Source organism: Hermetia illucens, chromosome 1 (assembly GCF_905115235.1).
Source record: "Hermetia illucens chromosome 1, iHerIll2.2.curated.20191125, whole genome shotgun sequence".
NCBI classification, from domain to species: domain Eukaryota; kingdom Metazoa; phylum Arthropoda; class Insecta; order Diptera; family Stratiomyidae; genus Hermetia; species Hermetia illucens.
In genome coordinates this window covers 216,133,578-216,155,320 of record NC_051849.1, presented here as the reverse complement: position 1 = coordinate 216,155,320, position 21,743 = coordinate 216,133,578, and the positions used below count along the sequence as shown (strand labels likewise).

At 44.3% G+C, this 21,743-nt stretch overlaps 1 protein-coding gene across 2 annotated transcripts in view; it reads left to right on the top strand.

Annotated features, from left to right (window-relative positions):
• LOC119646264 (unconventional myosin-IXb) overlaps positions 1-21,743 on the top strand; it is a 208,577-nt gene that overhangs the window by 138,036 nt on the left and 48,798 nt on the right. The window lies entirely within an intron of this gene.

Below are 21,743 nucleotides of genomic sequence, written 5' to 3'. Positions count from 1 at the left end.
TAGTGCGTCTGCACCTTTGACCCTCCTTTTGTTCCGCATTAGCTTCTTGTTTAGTTTTTCCCGTCGTCTAGTTAAGATTAGTTCGAAGATCAAGGCCTTCTTTCAGCTCTCGATGCTCTGACTTTTTTTGTGTCCTGTGATAAGTCTCGCCAAGGACTGACAAATGGTCTCAAGTCGCAAATGGTTTCTAAAAATACCACAAATGCTCCGTCAAATATCCTGGTTTTTAAAAGTATAAGGCGATGACGGCTTGACGGTTTCGAATTATATAAAGGAGCACTTAACATCCGCGAGCCGTTTCGGTCACGGTGCTCCCAGGGCAGAGGTGAGGCAGCGTCTGACGACTGATGTGAAGTCAGATGTGGATTCTAATAAGGCGTTGGTTACTACAAGGGATTTGAGGGCATTAACTGGTAGAAAGAGGAAGGGAAGGGTAGGAAGGGTTGTATTGCATGGAGCTTGTCAGAGACCAGTGTTGTTGTACCTTCAACAATTGATAAGGATGGTGACCTATGGCGACAATGTGACTTAATTTCACACAATAGCACAATTTTGAGATTCACCAAGGAACAGTTCGATTAACTACAGAAATGATTGAGATTAATCATTCTGAACATCATTATAAATCGCCGGTATTACTCGTCAAATTGGCAGACCTTCGGGGTAAATTGGTTAGTGGGTGTTTGTAGAGCCAGTGTTCTTGGACTGTTAGTGTACATAGCATTGGTGAACGATATGGAGGATTGAGTAAATAAGGGCATGGAGATCACGCATATTGGAAGGGGAGGCCTGTTTTTGAGCGTCCTCTATTTTAACGAAGTAAGCCCAAAGTCTCGCAAAAGTATCTCTACTAACACTCTAACAAGTTGTTATTTTACCAGATTCAAGAAAGTGGTTATTATTAGCACTTCTGCGCCTCGTATTTCATGCAAGTCTACTTCGAGTGAACTTTTGAGTACTCCAAAACTCTATTTAATACAGATTGGGGATTGGTCGTTCCGCTTTCTGATAAAGTTTTCAAATTTAAGGCCTCTCTTGTCTTCTTCTTTGAGCTACATTATTTTTGGATAACGTCGTTGAGAAGCAGAGGTCATAAGATGAGACTATCTTTACTCACTTTCCCAAATTTATGTGTATAGCGGGAGCTAGTACATGTCAACGGTCATTGTAGATTTGGTTGCTATACACGGTTACCTTTTTTAAGGTTTTGTGTCGGGAAACCCTTCCGGACTTGTTTATATCTGTTGTAGGTTAAATTCTTGGCATTTGTTAATAATATTAAACTCATAGTGTGAAGCGTATGAGGTTGACTATTATCAATACAGGCCTTCCCATCAAATGATTTATTTAAATCGCTTTCTAAAAACTAGAGGGAAATGGAATTTTCAACTATGTGACATGGAGCTCCTCACATCTTCTTCTTTTTCTTCAGCCTTTGTCCCATTCACAAGTGGAATCGGCTCGTCGTGATCGGTTTCGCAATTTTGTTTTATCAAATCTCTGATCAGGATGTAATCGCGAGGGTTTTAAATCCCCATCCAGCGTATCAAGCCACGGTTGTTTCGGCCGGCGTTTTTGGTCGCTTACCGTTGACTTCGATGTTGAGACCAATATTGGCAAATGAATTCTCGTTAGCGCGAATTACGTGACCATACAATCGAAAACGCCTCACACGCAGTTTTTCCGTGATCGGTGTAACCCCATATCGATCGCGAATATCCTCATTTCGGACGTGATCAAGACGTGTCACGCCACTAGTCCAAAGCAACATCAAGCGCTTTTCATTGTCTTTTATAGTCGGCCAACACTCAGAACTATAGAGAGCGGCAGACGGACGATATTGCGGTAAATTTTAGATTTGAGACATTCGCTGGTACCTCGATCACAAAGAACACCCATCAATCATCCAGGTCTCACTAATGCGTGAAGCAATTTCAAAACGCAGCTCTCCATTGGCTGATAACATTGACCCCAGATATTTAATTCGCTCAGTTCTGGGCAGGTTATTGAAGCTGACAGCACTGAGCAATTTAAATACCTCGAGTCAATCCTGTCAGCCAATGGAGACCTGCCTTTTGCTTCTCACATAGGGAAACACAAAACCCTTTTATACCTGAAGCGTTAAGCTTCCGGTTTTCCGACTTGTTTAGTTCATTTGTTTATTTAAAACGCATCAACCCATGTAAACTACAATTATGGATTCTCGTCAGAGGGAGAAGAAAGCGAAAATCTCAAAGCCTAAAACTATTGTAGGAAAAAGAGTTTAAGGTACCAAGGTTGTAACATCGAGTGGTCTTGGAACCGGGGTATTATACAGCAGTCCAGCAGCCCCGTATGAAGTTTGATATATGTAAATTAATCTGGACAGGTTCCACGTTATTGTAGGAAGAGGAAGTTGAAAGAGGGATGGTCCTCACGGGAAAGGTTTTTATTTTAAAGAAGAAGGAACGAGTGAGTTTGCAATGAAAAAAAAGACAAATTTTATGTTTTAATGCCAAATAGTGAGTTTTTTATTCCTCATATACCGGTATTTCGAGGACCAGTTGTCCTCTTCCTCAGTGAGTTTACATTCCTCCTTTTCTAGGGCACGACAGTCACAGCTAGGAGAGGGTAACCAGATAATGGAGCTGTACTCGGGGATGGAAAAAATCAAAATCAAATAAAAAACGAACGAGCGCAATGCTGACCATACTGCCTCCTACAATGAACCGTAGTCCTGTAGTGTATCGTTACGGTCTTCAATAAAGTGTTCTAACACGCTTCAAGGCCGAGAACCAACTGAATTTTTGGGTCAACGGTTATTATTATTATAACGCTAAGCCATTAGTGCTTAAAAATGTCATGGCAGAGTCCCTGCCCTAGTAAGAAACCGTAAAGCCGTCATCGCTTAATATTTTTGAAAAGTTTGGGTACAAGCCCTAAGCGAGGGGTCCGTGGACCAGGAAAGAGGGAGTAAGTTGCTCCCCATTTGGTCCGGTCCAGCATTAAGTTGGTAAGGACTTAGGACCCCATCAAGTAGGACCAAGTAAGAAAGGAGGGGGGACGTCGTTAAGAAATAATAAAAGTGAAAATGGGTTCAAAGTAAAATCTTGTTGGGGGCCAAAGGTAGGGGAAAAGGAGCGGGATGTGGAGCCAGTTGAAAAGGCCCGGTGGGATGGGTTGGAAAAACAAGCCATGTTACATCTGACATGGCAACGATGAAAGAAGTGAGTTTGGGTAAAAATATATTGCGACTTATTCAGGAAGAGGTTTCGGAGACCGTCGTAATCAGGGTTCAACGGTTAGGAAAGAAGTAAGGAGGGGGATGGCAGAAGAGCAGCAGGCTTCATCCAGTCGTCTAGAGAAAAACGCGACGAGATGTAAGATACACTGACGAACAGTAGTGGCAAAGTAAATCACGAGATAGTTTGGGGGAGTTATCTGTACTGTGATAAAATCCAAATAGGAAGAGTAGGCTTAACGGCCAAGAGAACCACCTCTACCGGGTGATTCTCTGTCATAATTGCAGAGGCAGCGACCTTCAAGAAATGATGCAGGCTAGGTGGTATTAGAAAGCTAAGGTAAATAAGTTGTAACTTGACAGCTTGGTCCTTAGGCCACTTACAATATGTAAAAAAGTCTTATGCTATTTGAAGAATTATTCAAGGTCGACGAAGCAGGCCGGAAATTTCCTCGCAGTTTGCTTGATAAGTCTTAATGTTCTTCGTTATGTTGGGGCTAAAGGGAGACTTAGGTTACGGCATGGAAGTCGTGTTTACATATCACTTGATCGGGAGAACCATCCGTCGTTAACTCCACACACGGGCGTGGTGAGCATTTTTCAAAGTTGGGGAATAAGTTAATAGGGTGCCGTTGGAGTGACAGGTGCTCGGGATGACCGCAGGTATTGCCTGTGGTCCAACGGTAGCAGGCATCTATAGGGCGCTGGAGGCAGCACGCTGACTCGCAGATGTAACAACACCCCGATGATCCGAGTTGGTCCTCGAATTGAAGTTGGTACTTGCGCTGGAGGCTCCATCGAATTGACATGATTTTTTTTGGTGGAACGGGAATTGTATACTTCAGAAACAGGAAGGAGATTTGTCGCGGGGGGGGGGAGGGGGATTCAGTTATGACGAGGATATTGCCATAATAGATACGGGAATGACGGAAAAGATACACTTTGGGACTTCAAATTTTTATCCAGTTCGACTTCTCTCTGCTTTTCAAACGGATAAAAGGCAACTACAGGTGCACTACTGACAACTGATGGTTCATTACCCACCTTTTCCGTAGTTTGGCTGTAGACTCCATGATGGATTGAGGAAGCGGGAATAAGTGGAGGATTGAGTGTTCCTGCGTATGTGCAAGGCTCTAGAAAAACTAAAATCTCACTTTAATGTACTAACATAACATTACTACTTGAATTCAACACCAGCTCAAAATGAGTGATATGAAAAGGTAGTAATTTTTAAAGAAGATAAAAAAAGCAGTGATTACTTATGTTACCAAGCCGTAGCTAATAGAATCAATTGCTTTGGATTAACCATAAATGAATGCTTTAATGTTATAATCGTTAAAATATTTTAGATTTTCGAGTAGATCGCAAACAGCACTAGATACAATAGGAAAAGTGGCATTACTTTCTTTCAACTAAATACATTTCATTAATGACCAAGAAAAACTAACTCGTGAGAGTGCAATAAAAACTTCAACATCACATAAATCAAATAAGCTGGAACGTGTGTTCAATTAAATTATTCGACCACGTATCTCATCAATTAAGTTCGCATCGCTATTAATTTTTTTACTTTTTTTCAACGTCTCAGAAATGGCATATTTTGTCGTTAAAAAATGAGTTTGAATAGGTGAAACGTTTGTACGTAACCGACTTTGATTGCGGCCGTCTTCAACGCGCACTTTTTCCAGGTGTGTTGGTGACTACGTGAAAGATACTTTTACAATGTAATATGTAACCGTGCTCCTTTGAAAAAAAAAACCTGTTTTAACTACAATATATGCCAGTTTGTGCGGAAAACCCTGGGCTGGTGATATTGCCCGATGCGAAAACTTGTTGGGATGTTGCAACGAGAGGTGCAGCACGACGTTTAGTCGTGAAGCTGATTAGAATCTACCGTGTATGAAAAAGGCATGTGCTTCCAGTTATAGTCAATAGAAGTGTATCTTAATTGAATGTGCGGTGCCGTGTTTTGGTTACTATCGCACAATCGAACTAGTCGGAAGCAACTATGGAGAAGAAATGGTAGAAAACCAGCAAAGTTTGCGCTGATTGATAAACAACCAAAAATGGGGACTGTTTAAATACCTGGGTTTCCAGGCCTAAGCTACATATCTCCATGTATTAGATCAAAGCCCGCAGCATTCGCTACCAATTCCGCAGTCCATACTCACTTCTACCTGAAAGAAGTATACAAGAAACCATCATCAACCAAAAATTTCACCCACGAAGGTCACTTGATTCTGCCAAAAAATATCAGTCAAGGACTTGGAAATTGCAGCAGACCCCTTGGGTCATCAGACCAATCCAATAAAACTGACCATTCGCTACCAGACGCCGAAGAATTCCAAATCAGCGAATATTCCGTTCATGCGCGTATATAAAATATTTTATTCAAATTTATGCACATACCTGAAGCATTAAGAGTTCGTTCAACACGGACAAGGTGGAATGTTGGGTGTACCAGCGAATTTGAATAATATGCGTAAACTAGTTCGGCAAATCAGAGTACCCTCAGTTTTACGATCGGTTCAGTCAACCGTTGGAGGTATATCCAAGATAAAACCATTCTTCTGAATCTAGTTATCATTTGGATAAACAATGGATCTGCAGGCAGCTGTCGATGAAGGTAACTGCGTCACCGAGTTTCGGAGAATGTTGCAATCTTTCTCCTAATGGATTTGATCCAAAGAGCCGCAGGGGCTTTTCTGTCCATTAAAATCAGATGAAATCTTCTAGGACAATGCGATATTATTATGGCCAGTTCCACGTACAGTGGTCATTCATGGTCGCCCCATTGTACCGCATCAATAGCGGGGTCCAGCAAAGGCTGCCGCATAGGTTTCTTAAGCAATTTCACATACCACCCATTATTTTTCATGATCGCTTCTGGCGGTTTTCTTCATCTGCTCGTACGATCTATAGTGAACGAACAAAGATGGATAAAATCTATAGAAAAAAAAACCTAAAAGACTGGCAAGTATTAGAGTTTAGATGTCGGTCAACTCATGCCCATTTCTACTTCCTCTTGGATTATTTCTGCTTCTTAAGCTCATTATGGTGTCCATGTTATGGGCTGTCATCTAAAGTAAATTTAAAGGTGTCGGCAATACGTTGGACCTCCATAAAAGGTGAAATTTTATTTTCTGGTCGTATTTGTGGAGCTGACACAATTTGACCACTAATTAGACATGCGTGAAAGAAACTTCTGAGTAAATTGTTTTCTATCGTGAAGTGGAGCAATTTAGATGAGCTGTTATTTTCGGTTCCCGCAATTCCAGTGCTGATGAGAAAACCATGTCCGCAGACCAAATGTTATGCGGGCTGGTGGGACGTCAACTATTGTTGTTTGACGTCAGTAGCATCTTCGATCGGAAGATATGGAAGACACAATTAAGTTCACTGTGAGTCTGAACTTACGGACATAATCGGTACCAAGGGGTAAGTTTTGCATTGTTGACGGGATAAAGAGAAACGTTATCGACTCCGTCCTATCACAAAACCCGGTACCAGCTAACATTCTCCTTATTGTCGAGTAGTCCTGCCAGCTTTTCGAGGGTAACACCCATTTGCCCTCGCTTGCATCGGCCATCTTTAATGATTTTCTCGACAAAGTCCGAAGCATATCAGTTAAAGATAATTTCTGTGTCAATAAGGACTAGACCCTTTTACCAAAGATTTTGACACCCACATATGCGCGAATGTCATAACAAGGACGACTACCAAGAATAGCTTAAGTCGACGGCCGTTTCATTAACTCAGATACCCCATTCGTTCCTGGATAGCTTCGTATTCTTGCAGCCGCCCAGGACTGAAATCGTGTGTATTCTGGAAATGTCAGGCAGTAGTAGCTGACCGAGGATTGGTGCTTTCTGCAGTTGGACTTATAGATATTGAGTGAGCCACATCTGTAACACAAGATGCTACGTCTCTCTGTTCTGAAACGATCCTATCCGTTTTTGATGCAGTTGTCCTACGACATCTGCATGTTCTCCACCTTGTTGCTGGGTACTCTGAACAAGAAGCCATCTCTGGGATATCCCAATAATATTCATCAAAGAGATCTTGATTTCATTGGATCTGAGTTCGGATTCATTCCTTAAGATCAAATTCGGACAATTTATCTCCAAATTGATCACTGAGTTACGTCCTGAAAATACGGGCAACCTTCGTTTCCTTGCAGCTGACATTACACCCAAAATCATTCGACCGTCCCTAAATAGCATGAAAACGTATTCCGCAAGATCATGGGGGTGCACGAGTTTAAGTTTCTACTGCGTATAGGAATTTATCTACAGGAAATAACCGCTCCACCCTGGTAAAATCTAATCCCAGAGGGAGGATCAAGGAAATAGCTTAACACAGACTAAGCTGAAGGATCCAAGCCGATAGACGATGTGAAATATAATATCGGGATTGGCAGAGCAGTCGATCAGGCAATCACAGATTTTGAAAAGGATACACAGATCAAGGACGATGTGGCGGTGCTGCGAGGAAGGGAGACTGAGGGTGCGTAGCCGTAACGCGTTGTCCACCCGGGAAAGGTTCTTTTTGAAAAAGAATGTCCAGGTGAATTTACGTTGTACAGCTTCAAGAGCGCGACCATCACAGTTGCGGCAGAGGGACCTCACTACACCCCAATAGTCAAGGGTGTTTCTGACAAGGGAGTTGAAAAGTGTTGAGGAAGGCTGAATTGACGTTAAGTCGAGGGAGGAACGCACGATAAAACCAGACATTTTAAAAACTCAATTAATGATATCAATGAAGTGGGAACTGAAATTAAGTTTTTCTTCGAAGATTACACCCAGGTCTTGAACGGAGGTCAGTAGTAAAAGAGAGCCAAGAGAGTAGGGTAAGGATGTTGGGTAGGGCTTAAGTTCATAGGACATCCTGTAGCATTTGTTGAAAAAGTGTCCATGAAAGAAACTTTGCAAAAACTGCATGAAAGGTAGAAGGAAAGCCAAGAGATGATTGAAGGAGGCAAATTGTGTAGAGAGAGTTTGGAGAGGAGAACATTGCGGTCAACCGTATCAAAAGCTTTGACGAAATCGGTATAAATAACGTGTACCTCCCGTCGCAAATTAAGGCATTTAGCAACGAAGTTGGAAAAGATTGAAAGGTTTGAAGCAGTAGATCAGTTTGTCACGAAACCATGCTGTTCTTTCACAATAAAGTGACCGAAATGCGCAGTCAGCCAGTCGTATACGCATCTCTCGACGATTTTTCAACAAGAGGAAAAAAGAGGGGTGTGGCGGTAGTTCAAAGCTAATGAAGGATCACCGCTCTTGAGATAGGAATGATAAAGACCTCTTTCCAAAGATGAGGGAACTAGCATTCTTCAAAAGTTTTGTTGAAGATAATACATAGAGAGAGAGAGAAGAGGGGGGGGGGGGGTGGCGGGGAAGTAGTAAGAACAAAGAAGAGAAGTAAGAACAAAGAAGGTCATTGGGTTGTTGTGGGGACTCGGCAGTGGAGTTAGCAAAGTTGATGCAAGGAGGGAAAGATTGGGGGCGATTACGGGAATGGCAGGTGTGGGACCAAAATGGTTTCAAGTTATCACGGGCAAGGGCACCTCGACGCTCAAAGTCAGTCAGTTTCTGTTAACCCTTCACTGAGAGGGAATTGTGTCCGGATAGCTGAGTGGTTAGAGCACAAGGTTGTCGTACAGAAGATCGCGGTTCAAATCTCACTGGTAACAGTGGGATTCGTATCGTGATTTGACGTCGGGTACCAGTTGACTCAACTGTGAATCAGGGTAATAATCTCGGGTGAACGGAATGCTGACCATATTGCCTCCTAAAGTGTAGTGTAGTGTCTTGAAAGAAGTGCTCTGACACACTTCAAGGCCCTGATCCAAATGAATTGCTGTGCCAACGATTATTATAAGGTGGAAGTGGGTCTCGTTACTCATGATGGGTTTCGACGAAAAATTAGCCACTTCTTCATAGAGGTTTGACCATATATATGCCAAACACATTTGACGGTCAACTGACAATCGCTAATAACTGCTTGCACTTGGTAAGGAAACATCCGGAAATCTTTATTTATAATGCTCTACAAAGCTCAGGAAAGGTCTGATTGTATCTCGCGTCGTTCTGTTCATGTTGTAATTTCCACCGCATTTTGAGTCAGAAATACAAAGCTAAAGCGCTGAGTTTTCAACTTGTGTTAACTTTGGACATCAATTAAAGATATCAAATGAAGGAATTTCATTGCATATATCTAAATAATAAATCTCCTAAGACCCAGACTGCTGTTATGAATACAAGAAAGTAGAGTCCAGCCGGCTCAGAATTTCAGGGCCAGCTGGTCGCATTTACGAAGGAAAGCAACTGTCCCACCCTACAGCTGGAGATCTCTTTGAGGTTTTCAAAGAACGGTTTACCTAGTGTTCGTTGCCTGACTGACAAAGGAAGTGCCTGAGGGTTTCTCTCTCTTTTCCGCAGTTTTGAAAATGCGAATTGTAGGGTATGCCGAGCCTGGTAGCATGGTGCCATCTTTGATCTGTCGGTGAAAAATTCAGTTTCATAGCCTTTTAACACGCCGCCAGTCTTCCACTTTGTTCTGATTGGAAATTTCACTACAAAGTTTCTCGTGTAGTTCGGCTTGTGCGTGGCGTAGACCTTGGGAAATGCATAGATTTCTCGAGGTAACTCATCTAGGATATTAGTAGACAGTATTCGAACTCACGTAGTCTGACAGCACTGGCCGCTACAACGTATTTCTTGTGGAGGTCTAGCGGGAGGAACTGTAGGGGTACATGATGCCAGCCAAGACTTCAGAGTTCGCAAATTGCAGCCCACAGGCACACCTTCTCCAACGCTCTTTCCATAATGTCACTAATAATGGAGAGAAACCTCCCTGACAGAAATTTCGCCAAGTCGTCAGCGTACGCCACCAAATTCACCCCGCCCCTATCCAATATCCGTCAAATTTCGTTCATCACTATCAACTAAAGCGCTGGATAGGTGGCTCTACCCTGGGGTGCCTCTTTTCGCAGCTCTATTCACAAATTCGACTGGATTATCCAGGTTCTTATCATAGATATTATCCACTGCGTAAGATATCCCTCCCATCTGATGGCATTGGTACGTGGCTGTCTTGATGGTGCTGGTACTGACATTATTGAATGTTTCCTCTCTATCCAGGAAGGCAGCTAGGGCATGCCGCTTGAACTGCAGTCATTGCTCAACCGCGCCAATTACCTCAGGGAGAACGGTTTCAGGATTCTAGATTTGCATTCAAAACCAAAGAGGCGAGACTGATTGGTCGGAAGTCCTTCCTGGACCCATGGCGCTTCGCGGCTTTCTGTATGAAAGCCATTCGAGCGCGTCTCCAATAGTGTGGTACGTAAGAAATACAGCTTCAGTAAATCTCGATAAACCACGGTACCACACTTTCTTGTTGCTTCTGCAGCGTGACAGGGATTATGTTATCTAGGCCTGGAGATTTATATGTGGAGAAGCAATTTACATCCCAACCATTTTATCCTTGGTAATTACCGATTTGAAAGTATCACTGGAGCTCAGCTTCGAACACAAAGAAGCATGCAGACTCTTCCTTGCAATGATACATGCTGTAGGTATGTCCCAATCAGTGTCTCATGTTCTGTGGAATAATTTATAATATTTGCTGAGGAGCTCTTTGATGATTCAGTCACCTCCGATTCAGGGCTCTTGTGTTAGTGCGACGTCAATATCTTCTGCCAGGAGGAAGACAAGCAGATTAGATGAGTCGTGTTTCGAGTCCTGCAGATTTATTTGCGCTACCCTCAGCATGATTTGGGTGGTTCTTCAGTCCCCTTCGGACCGTCGATCCTAATATCCTCCAACAGGTCGCTGGCAGCATCAACTGGTCCCATGTCGTCGTCCGGTTTCCCAGAGCGAAACACTTTCTCCTTTGCGTTGCTGATTCCAAACCGCACTTTGTAGTCTGCCTTTTCCAATGCCTCTAAGCAATCTTCGTTTATACGGAGCAGGAAAGGTTGTCTGTTCGCCTGGAGTCCACCGTCCCCCTCTTGTGTTTTTGTTCAACTTCGTCTTGAGATCGATTGCGTTTGAGAGCGGGGGGGGGGGGTTTTGCCCTCTGTTCGTCCGCCTGGCGTTTGAGATTATCTGGTATTTAACGAGGTTCTTTTCCTCACAGTACCGGCCGTCTTATTTTCTGCAATCTTGCTCTGAATATGTATGGTCTACTGGTATTGGATTTTGAGCAGGACTCCAGTGGACTTTCCCTTCTTAGCCAGTTTCCGGTAGCTGACATTCTGGTCAGTCCTTGCTTCTGAGGGGGCTCCAGATCTCGACGGTTTCGAGTTAGGAGTACTATGTCTGGTACTCGGAACACCCAGCTCGACGGCAGTAAATTCCAAACTAGAAACCATTAGCCAGTCTGTTGCCTCATTCAAGGTGGTCCGTACGGTTGGTTTTAGCACAGAGGCTGGCTACGGCTGGCACCGACTGTACTGCTCTCGACGCCTACAATCTCCTGGATGGATGCTAGTAGTTCGTCCTCCGATGATGCGCTCGGTATTACCACCGTTTTTTCTATAGTCTATTTCTTTTTGGTTTTTTATTTGAACCCATTCCTGGTCCCACGAATATTCCGGGAAGAATATCCACCCTGGCTAGCCCGACCAACAAGGTAAGGGTCTTATTTGAAGCTAAAGGTTCCCAAGGTATTCGGAATTCGCATACTAAAGACAATGGTCCCTATTGGCCACGCAGACCTGCCCGCCAACGCTACTATAACTTTGTTCAAGAAGTCAGACGCCCCGCTAGTCCTGGGAACGAAAGCTTCTGATACTACTATCTGCAACGGCCTTGAGGAGGAAGACTTTCTCGGTGCCACCTGACGTTCACTGAAATTTTTCTCCAGAAAACAGAGGTATAGGGAGATACGCTACTATGTCTACCGTTGAGGGCTGTTCACTGCTTTCACCCCCACCAAGCAGTTCCAATACTATCTGGAAGGCCCCTGCTTCACAGTGTTCACTGATAATCGAATTATGCTGAAAAATTATGTGGGTCTATGGTGAAAATTATGGAGGATATCCAGTTTTTTCATTTAAATTTCCATCCCGGTGATCCAAGAAAACTCCAGACTAAGAGGGGAATCCCCCCTTCCTGTTATAGGTACATATGCTAAGCAGTTATGTTCTCTTCCCCAAGTATTTCTTAGAATTTCAAATGATTCACATTTGATGACAGTTTAATTGAAAACTCGATATCCTTCGGGCTGCATTCCTTTGATCCAAAGCAATAACATAAAACTTTAATTCCCCAAAAGCATAAACTGGGTCCTAAAAAAGCTGAAGTGTCTAATTACGAGATTTTATGACCCACAGCAGCTTACGGGCGTATTCGCGTTTGTTCAGCACAAGCTGTCTGTCGTTTCCACTCAAAATAAACCAATTATGTAGGATAATAATGAAAGACCAAAGACTACCACCGCAAGAGAAGATGCACAAGAATGGTCAAGCCATTCACGACTCTTCAAATTCACAGTAAACACTTCTGAGGACCTGTTTTTCTCCACGTTCCCCCAAAGAAGATTTCAGATCTTGTTTCGTGCTTTGGCGGTAGGTTCATGTTACGAGGCATCAACCACGACAAATGGCCTGTGCTCCCCAACACTCTGTCCAATATTCATTTAGCCATTCACGAAAAAAAATGAAAATATGAAAAGATGGACCCCAGAACTGCTTCCCAGCGAAGACAGGAACGACAAAAAGTTAATGGAGAAATGCATGTAGTTATATGGCCGGGAAATAATTTTCTTTGCCTTCACTTTTCTGATGGCCCCAGTCGAGCCCTCCCAACTCCTTACGTAGAGCTAACAGACAGATTTAAGGGATCTGGTTTGGATAACCTAAAGACATAAGGAATTCATTCGCAATGGAATGGGAGACAAATTGCAGAATCAGACGTCCAAGGATCAACATTTTTGCTGACATATCTTTCGGGGATTTCAGGGGATTTCAAGGGCCCAAAAGAAAATGTGAAAATTGCAAAGACTGTGCATCCATTCAATACGAAATTTCGGAAAACTGTTCAGATTGCTGGTGCCTCACTCAAGAGCCCCTTTAAGGTTCAAATAGTTACCAACACAGCCAGCCAGCCAGGCTGCCGTACTCAGCTCATCGGTTCAGCGGACCAGGTATGTATATTGGGAGGTACAACAGGTTTTCCAATGATTATTTCTTCAGATTCTGTCCGGGCTTTTTTCTTTTCGTTTATTTTTTTTATTATTGTTGTTATCGTCTCAGGTGAGTGTTTGTCAGCGGCAGCGGCAGTGGCTCACTTTTTCTCGTGGCTTCTTTCCGCGCTATTTCTTCATCTTCAAAATAACCCAAAATAACGTCAATGAACGCTCAAGTTGAGGTGTTGAGGCGACCGCTTTTTTCGCTATAGCCTGCCCAGGAAAAATATTTTAATAATCTCATTATGACACACGGAACGATAAATTGATTTTCTTAATGGAGTCTTCCAGTTAGCGTCCAAGCAGCAGGAGCATGTACAAGAATCTGTTATGTTTATGTTCTAGAATCTTTTGAAATGGCGGCGTTTGGGTCTAGATTTCTGTTTAGACTGAGATAGTCGGAACGGTTGAAAGGCTGAGCGTGGTAATCGCGAATATCATCTTCGTTCTCTTTGAAATTGTACGCCGCCGAAATTAAAACTATCTTCGATCGATACTACAGGTGTTTAGAGATAATTAAACCAGCGGGAGGCGGTAGAAACCGTGTGAAGACGGCCCAGACTAGAAATAGAATCCACATGGCGTCAGCACTTTTTTAAGGCGAAAATATTGGAAATGATTAACATTGCAAAATACGATACAAGCTCAAGCGCTTTCCTATAAAAGATAAAAGTATCTTTCCACCAATCGAACGAACACTTAGTCCAGAATAAAATTTCAGATAAGATTCGAGGTTAATAGGCTTTTTAACCTAAACAGATTTTTATAAAATGCAGTTAGCATTGAAATTATGAAATGCAGTTAACATTGAACTGCGAACCCCAACTGCGCTTAGGAATATGATTCTTGTAAATAATGAGCGATAATCACAGGTACAGGTCATTCTTGTGGGTTTTGACTATTTGTATAAATTCTCACCAGGAGCCTTGAAGAAGCTAACGATCCTATCGTAATTTTATTCAAAGTAATCAAACGCCATGTTGTATCCAAGATTTATAGAGGAGTCACAACGGGTGTACCAGGTTTTCCCAAGCAACATTTTGATTGTCGAAGTGATAGAAGAGTAAGAATAAATTTAGGGTTGTAAACCTGACAAGGGACATCGAATCTTATGCTACCATCAGCAAGGATGACATTAGCAAAGCGTTTAAACTGCTCCAACCCTTTTTTATCCACCTTATCACCGTAGGTAGGAAAGATGCGACCGCCAATGGCATAGGTCTGAAGTTGACACCTCGGAACCACTTTCGATCATGCTAGCCTCAAAGCACTGAGCAGCGTCTGCCTCTTCCCTGGGCGAAACTATTTGCTCTCATTTTTAAGGTTTTGTGTAAAACAAAACCCTATTAAAATCGGTTTGCCGCCGACCAGCCTGTCAGTCCGTCTATCTGTCTGTCTGTCTTTTTTTGGCTGGAGGAAATCCATCATGGATACACATCTGGAATCTTGGGCACGCATGCCGGACTCTTACCGACTAAAACCTTCTATATTTTCTCCACATTTTCCCCGCGGGACCACCGTTTTGGTATTGCTTCGCGGGGACTGTTCAGTTCTTAGCTGTTCACTCCAAGCGAGCTGATACCGCCTTGCGTAGCATTAATTGGAGTAGCTTCTCTTCTATGTCTCCGCTGCCCTTCTGCTGCTTTTAGCTGCTGGTGCTGTATTTGATTGCACCATGTACCTTATCAGATTTTCCACCGTTAAATGGGTATTTATTATTATTCGGTTAAGGGAAAGTCGCACCGCGTCCTTGAAGAACTATTGTGCCCCTTTTACTGGTTATAGTGTACCTGTTGATCATAGTATCTTAAGCAGGCCTGTAACCGTTAGGAACTTTAGTATGTTCCCTGTTTCCAGAAGTTTCAGCTTTGCATCTGGTATTAAGTGTTCTCCCAGATGTATCGACCTACTTTGCACAAGTGCCGGACACTGTCCCAGGACGTGCATAGAGGTTTCGTCTTCCTCCTCACAAAACCTGCAGGCAGTGTCCGTAGATATCCCTAGCTTCCCTAGGTGATAGTTCAGCCGACAATGACCAGTGAGAATTCCCACTATGATTCGGAGGTTCTTTTTGGTGAGGTGTAAGCAATCCTTTGTACGCATGGGTTCGTATCCCGCAATAAGCACCCTGGACTGCTCCATCCCTGGTAGGCCCGCCCAATATAGTTCCCTCAACCGTTTCTCTTCGTTTCTTAGATTCGTAGCCATGAAACCGTTTCCGATTCCACAGAAGGGTTCTGGTCCGTGGAAAGGCATCCCTGCTTCCTTCTTGGCTAGTTCATCCGCTGCCTCATTGCCTTCCAACCCAGCATGGCCTGGAACCAAAAGTATCCAGACCTTGTTGGACGAGCCGAGTGTATTCAGTCTCTCAAGGCATTCCCATACCAGTTTAGAGTTCACCTGGTTGGACCTAAGTGCCTTGATCGCTGCTTGGCTATCGGTGAGAATAGCTATGTTCTGCCCCCTGTAGTTCCTTTGCAGATTAAAGGAGGCACATTTGTCTATGGCGTAAATTTCCGCCTGCAATATGCTAGTGTACCTGCCCATTGGTTCAAAGTACATTTTCCTTGGACCAATGACACCGGCACCCGCTCCCTCTGCTGTGAGGGATCCGTCAGTGTACCAAGTGATCAGTTGCTGGTTTAAGCCCTATGTCGCAGCCCCGCCCTCCCAGTTTGCCTTGTCACTCCAACGTGCTTCAAAGTTCTTATCGAAGTGAAACCTCGTTGTCATGTTGTCCCTCGGTATCAGTAATTCGGGATACCGCCTAGAAAGGATATCAATCTTCCTTCGATTTAGGCAGCTCCCCGCCTCACTCATATTAACGGCCATCCTGAATATTGATCTCCTTGCCTACATCTGTATGTGCAGATGGAGAGGGGTTAATCCCAGAAGGACCTCCAGGGATGCCGTTGGGCATGTCCGCATCGCCCCACTGATACACACGCAAGCCAGCCTTTGGAGCTTATGTAATTCCCTGGCTTGTGTGCTGAGTTGGGTTCTTTCTGCCCAGATTACCGCTCCAATCCAATCATTGGCATTACTATTGCAGTATATATCCAAAGTAGTATCTTCGGGCTGCAACCCCATTTTTTTCCCGCTATAGATCTGCAAGTCATCAGAGCCCTCGTAGTTTTCCGACAAATGTTTCCGACATGTGTCTTCCAGAGTAATTTTTGGTCTAGCGTGATTCCCAAATATTTGACGTTTGTTTCTCGTTTCACCCCCATATCATGTAATGTTATGGCTTTCAGGTGATCCAGCTTACGCCTCCTAGTGAATGGTACTATGGTGGTTTTGGTTGGGTTGATCCGCAGTCCCGCCTTCCTGCAGCAGGCACTAGTAACCCTTAATCCAGTTTGGATTCTATCACATAGGGTATCTTCATATTTGCCGCTACAAATTAGAACAATGTCGTCCACGTAGCCCTGGACTTGTATTCCAGTATTTGTTAACACGTCCAGGACTTCATCCACTATCATACTCCACATCAGCGGCGATAGTACTCCACCCTGTGGACAGCCTTGCGTGGTGTTCATGATAATAGAATTTGTACCTGTTTGTACCTCTATTTGTCTGCTTTCTAGCATTTTGCCCATCCAGAGTGCCAGGGTGTTTCCCACTCCTTTGCGGCTCAGGGCATCCTGTATCTCTGTGTGAGATGTGTCGTCGAATGCTCCTTCGATATCCAAAAACGCGCACGGTGCAATTTCTTTTGTTTCTATGGCGTCCCGCAGTCCCTCTGTCAGCTGATACAGAGCAGTTTCAGTTGAGCGTCCTGCCCGGTAAGCGTGTTGACAGTGATGTAGGGGATTACGCTTTAGAACGTTAGTTCTAATATAGTTGTCTATGACCTTCCCCACCGTTTTGAGTACGAACGATGTTAGGCAGATTAGTCTGAAAGATTTAGGGTGAAAAGGATCATTTTTATCCGCTTTCGGAACCACTTTTGTCCGTCTCCATGCCCTTGGTATGTAACCCAGTGCTATGCTCCCCCTTACCAGCCTCAGAAGAGACTCTAAGATAACTCCTAGGCCTCTCTGGATAAGTGCTGGGAAAATGCCATCTACTCCGGGAGATTTCATTGGTTGAAATGTTCCCACTGCCCATCTTAGCCTAGCTTCTGAGCATACCTCTTTTGCTAATTTCCAGCTCTCTTTCCTTTCCCTTTTATTCGTTGTTCGGGTGTCAGGCAGATTGTTGTCGCCTGCCGCCGAGGGGTAGAACCCCGGGAAATGAGTTCTGAGAAGCAGGTGTACCCTGTCCTCCTCATTTTCGGTGAATGTCCCATCTTCCTTTTTCAAGCAGACAGAGGATATTCCCCCGTCTTTGGCTACAGCCTTGTACAGCCTGGTTGCTTCTGTGATCTGTTCAATCCCTTCACAGAATTCCCTGAAGCTGTTCCGTTTCGCTTCCCTGATCGCGTTGCTATACGCAGTCAGTGCATTTTTATACCTCCGCCAGTCGCCGGTTTGTTTTGTCCGGTTAAAGAGTTTTCGTACCTCTGTTCTCATTCTGGCTAGGTTCTTGTTCCACCATGGTACATCCCTTGATGACTTGACTGTCTTGGCCGGACAGCTGGCCTCATATGCGTCAATAACGATTGTGTTGAGGTTTTCCACCACCGTTTCTAATTCCAGTTCGCTCCTGATGTCACCGCTCCCTTGAAGGTGGGCAATGTTGTTGCTCAGGTGCGTTGTGTAGGATTCCCAATCCGTTCTCTTGGGATTCCTTATTATTCTTTTTATTTCGGAGTTGCCCTCAATGTCGAATCGGGTATTTAGCTCTGTTTCAAACTTTCTCCTTCAGCTTTTAAATCTTGGGCAGGCAAAGAAGACATGTTCTGCATTTGCGGCTGCACCTGCACACGTAGGACAATCGGGCGATCTAGAACGAAGAGAGAGAGTAGTTCCTGTATCCACCGTGTCCGGTTAAGAACTGAGTCAGATCGTAAGTCGTCTTATATCTATTCTCCGAGTGGTCCAATGCTTTTTGCCATGCAGCCAATGGTCGCATACGCTCACTTTGCTTGTTTAGGCTCGCTTCCTGGTTCTCGTACAGACGACTTGCCTCATCAGTTAGAATATTCACCGGGATCATGTTGTTCGGTAGGCGCAGCATGTTCGGAAAGCGCTTAACCGATATGCAGCTTGAAGCTGTCTGCGATTTTCTCCGATTTTTATCGCCGACGCCCACGCTGGTACCGCGTATAAAAGGATAGAGCTGACGGTTCGCGATAAAAGTAATCGTCGACTGTGTTTCGGGCCACCTACATTTGGAGCCATCCTTGCCAGCATTGAACTGATAGTCGGCGCTTGCTGCCCAGTAAACTTGAAGTGAGGCTTAAAGCTCAGCTTGGAATCGCAGAAATCCCAGATATTTCAGCGATGGCTGAGAGCTAACAACATGCGCCCCGATACAAATTTCAAAAGCTATCTGTTTCTGCCGTTCTGTTTGTTTTGTGTTCGGCAAGCTTCCCCCCGTGGTCTTTAAGCCAAGACTTCATCGTCCGTATAGTCTCGTTAGCATATATCTGTACTTCGTCGTACGCTATTTCGCTACTTCAGCGTTCCAGCAGTAGTTAAGGTTACGCTTCCGAGCGTGCGCTCGTCTTGGCATGCATCACATGCTCGGTATATCCGTTGAGACAGCTGCGGTGCTTTTTCAATGGCCGTTCCAGTAAACTCGGTGTTCCACTGCAATACCTCCAGAGATGACTCCTCATCAAGTGCTCTTGATGACCAACATGTTTCTGGTTTCTTCAAGTGAGGATTTATTGTTCTGGGTCAGTGTAGACGCTTGATCAGCGAATCACTTACGAAAGCACAATCTACAATGGGGCCTATCTCTCCACGCGTAAAAGTGTTTACGCTTCCAATGTTAGCCAGGGTGACGTTTAGGCAAGAGGAAACCTCTAGTAGGATTCTTCCCCTTTCATTTGTTTTTTGGATTCCCCAATCCATTGCCCAAGCGTTGAAGTCGCCGGCAATAATTTTGTGGTTGCGATCTTTGGCATCTCTCACCAGTCTATCTAGCATGGGACAATACTCTGCTATTGTCATACTTGGGACGCCATAATAGCTGTAAATTTGGAGATCATCGATCTTAGCCCTTACAAAATCGTGATTGCAGTGCATCATTGCTTGCTGTAAGGCTCGATTAACGCAAGTCCAGACCGCGGCCTTTTCACTTATGTCTGTTTCCCCAACGTGATGGAGGCTTTTGTATTGTTCGTAGACAATAGCACACTTTCTGTGCTAGCAGGTCCTGGACGGCTTGGCAGTGATTAAGATTCAGCTGCATGACTCTCATTTACGTAGGGTAGCGATCCTGCAGGCTGGACACCTGGTACTACTCCTTATGTGGTTGCAAGCAAAATCTTTGATTTCCCTGCATAGAAGGCAGTGAGGGTTTTTACTGCAGTCCTTTGCCAAATGATTTTTCTCTCCACATCTTCGACGCAGTTTAGATCTATCAGTGGTGCTAGTGCAATCCTTCGCCATATGAACGAATTTAGTGGAATTTGCTCCCATGACCTGTAAACGACTCAACCGTCTATCTGTCTGTCCGTCCGTCGTCACGCGAATACGGATCAGGGACTCCCTCATTCCTAAAGCAAAAAGTATAACCTCTAGTTAGCCAATGTCCACGTCTTTCCGAGAAAGGGCATTTGTTTAAAGGTAGGCTTCCAATTATTCTTTCGAAGAAGGTAGTATTATCAACAGAAAGGGACTAACGGTGCTACTTGGTCCTCCAAGTTGAGAGTCACTAAAATCTCACCTGGTACAACTATCTGCTACGAAGCCATAGAAGCAGCCTCTAATTAGATTAGACTACAAAATACCGGACCCGACAAAAAAGGGCAACCATGCGCTCCGCCGTAGGATGTTTCAAGCCATGGTTGAGAAAGGAGGGGGGAGTAAAATTCCCTCGCTGTCCCAGAAAATATAATCTTCGACGCCGGCTTTTCCACTTGGAACTCATTTGCTGGCTTTTTTTCCCTATTTTATCCACTGCATCTACTGTTGTTTCGACTCCGGATCATACTGATGAATCCAAGTTTCATCAACAGTCAACAGTCGGGACGACTGACACTCTGACATAATTCCAAAAAATATTTATAACACTTGCTTGTCGCCTCAGCGTGCACTATTGTTTTTCATGTGACTACAACGCCTTCAGTGGGCAAGACATGCTCAGTGAATGAGCTAGGATCGCATACCTAAGAAGATTATTAACAGACGACGTGTGGACGGAGGGAGCCTACGAGGAAGATCGAGAGCACGGTGGGAGAGCACAATACTCTTATATATGGACACCGAGCAACTACGGACCTTCCAAGATTGAAGGACGCGATCACGTGGCCGAGATGATTGGAGGACAACGATCAAGGTGGCCATGGCTGATGTCGAGCTGCGCGATGATAATGCGCTCCCTGTACAGACTGGAAGCCACTCAGTAGCCGTCCGATATCTTGTTCCAGTATAAGGCTGATGTCACTGTGTTGCAGGAGATAAACTGTACAGAGGTCGGTTTCCTGACGAACAATCATTATACCGTATATAATGGCTGCCATTAGAAAACCATGTGCTAGAAGTAGGTTTCCTAATTACCTTGAAACTAACATATTTTGTTTGAGGATTGACTGAGAAAGTGAAAAGAAAATATTCTTCCCAATTGGTCCAGTCCGTCATCAACTGAATGCGGACTTAGAGTCTTTAAAGTTTTGTAAGGGAGGCCGTCCAAACATGAGGGGGTATTACTACTGATGCCGTCACATTTTTCCTGCAGTTTCGTGTTAGTACCAGGAGGTACCACGCACTCGTTGATTCGGGTCACTATTTGCTTTCTGCTGCCTTAAGGTTGAGAAAGCAGACTGGTAGCAGTTTCTTTTTGGAGATTTGGGGTCTTTTGGGCCTGATAGCATCACATGCTTTCGTCACCTTCTCTGGTCGTGCGATTCAGCAATATGTCAGGTTTGAGCGCCGTGGAAAACGTTTCCTCCTCAAAAGTTTCGTCATCCAACGCGGCAGTCCATTCGGCATTCTGCGAGAGTTCTTATTCGAGGTCGATGAATCTCTCCTCCAGGTGCTCCATTACTTCCAGAAAGGCTGATTCTCCGTAGACATATAGGGCTACTTGGCTCATTTGTTCATTGACCCAAAAGCGACCACCTTATTTTCGATAATTTTGGCCATGTCTATGCCAGCGCCGTCCGACAGCGATTGTGATTGATTTGTATCAACCTCATCTGCGATTATCGTTGAAGGCACTTCTGTATTCCCGGTATTCGCTGCAGTCTGCAAAGTGCCAGTGAACCACATCTCCC